A 1,693-nucleotide genomic window follows, 5' to 3' on the forward strand; every position below is an offset into this window, starting at 1 on the left:
ACATTTGATTAGGAACAGAGAGAAAAGGTATATATTTGGGGAGAAAGCATTTCAAGAAATCTCTAAGGATTACATTAATCTAAACATAAATGAGCAACACTTGGAATTTCTAGCATAATTTCCCCCTCAGCAAAGGATTGAGAGCTCCCTGAGCACTTCTTTCCTCTCCAGATCCAGGAGTGGCAAAAGTTGGGTTTCTCAATTTAGTTTATCCCAATTCTGGACCCTTCGACCATAGGAAAAGAGTCCCTAGGTGGTGCAAATGCTTAATATGTTTAGCCACTAACTGAAAGGTTAGAGATTCTAGTCCAACAAAAGATGCCTTTGAATAAAAGACTTGATTGTTCAACCAATTAATCCACTTTCAACATTTTAAGAAAGAACAATACAAATGACATTTCCTGGTTTTAACAGGGGCATCTCACAATCTTTGGTGTTCCTTATCAACCAGTTGAAGATGTGAATGCCACAGTGAACACTTGGAAACATCCACCTCTTCCCAGCTCTAGGCATCCATAGATAAATATTCAGCAAAGGTATCATTTCTGATACCAAAAGATCTTGGAGACAAATAAAATTTACTTTCAAGTTTATTGCTTCATTACATACATGGATCACCACATTTGGGACTTCCAATTCTTCTGTCTTTTCTACACTATTGTGAGTAGTACAATTTTCGCTTTCTGAAAAACAGTTCCTTGTGGAAGCTATACTATGTCTTCCTAACCTATTGGAGCTTCCTGAAATTCTCTCTGTATATCAAGAAGTGAGGACTTGATGTATATGACTAAAGTTTCAACAGGACTCTCCTCAGAGACCACGAGCGGATCATAATGGATGTCAACAGGTGAACTAACACTGTTCTTCAGTTCGTCAAATCTTTTTGCACACACTTTGGGTGTTAATTCAGAAGCAAGCCTTGCCATGGTTTCCCAGTTGATGGTCTGAGGGATTCCCATTAATGGATAAAAGATCATGTCTAACACCATTTGATTGTTATTGTTCAAGAAACTGCTGTTTTCTGAATACCCACAAATCATCTTTAAGGACTTGCTGATAGACCATTCTAGTGTAGTGATTAAAGGTGTGGACTCGAGTTAGCCTGCCGTTTGGGATCCCAGTTGGACCACTTACTGTATTATCTGGGTTTGATGACTTTATCTCTGTGCCAAGATTTCCTCATTTTCACAGGGTTGCGGTGGCCCTCACTGCACCGCCATCACCTACAACAGCCTGTACCAACTGCCCTCGTGTTGTGAACATCCCGTGACCCAGCCTGCAATCAGAACCACCGCCTTCACATACCGCCCAAATGAGCAGATTTTTAAATGCCTCAGTGGAGAGTAGTGAAGCCCCTTCTTGTCCTTTGTTGCCAAAAACTGTCACATAACTGTGCTGTGCTCTCAACAGAAAAAGCTTTATAAAATACAATAGCAAAGTTATTAAGTGCTTACCAAACATCAGGCCTTGTGCTAAGTGCTTCCCATACACCATGTTATTACATTCCCATAAGAGTATTTATGGATAGGTAGCATTAGCCTCAATTTCAAGTTGAAAAAATCAAGATGTAGTGCAGTAGCCCCAAACCACAGAACACAGGACTAGAAACAACTCCAAAGTCCTGCTTTTAACCACTACATTGTTTGCCTTCTGTAAAAGCCCTAAAGCACAAGGAGAAAAGGCTGGTTTCCAT

General features: G+C 40.2%; 1 pseudogene; it reads right to left on the reverse strand.

Moving 5' to 3' along the window:
- Nucleotides 1–275: 275 nt before the first annotated feature.
- Nucleotides 276–1,040, reverse strand: LOC102819015 (annotated as a pseudogene).
- Nucleotides 1,041–1,693: the final 653 nt, after the last annotated feature.

This window comes from Chrysochloris asiatica, unplaced genomic scaffold, assembly GCF_000296735.1.
Source record: "Chrysochloris asiatica unplaced genomic scaffold, ChrAsi1.0 scaffold01485, whole genome shotgun sequence".
Classification (NCBI taxonomy): Eukaryota; Metazoa; Chordata; class Mammalia; order Afrosoricida; family Chrysochloridae; genus Chrysochloris; species Chrysochloris asiatica.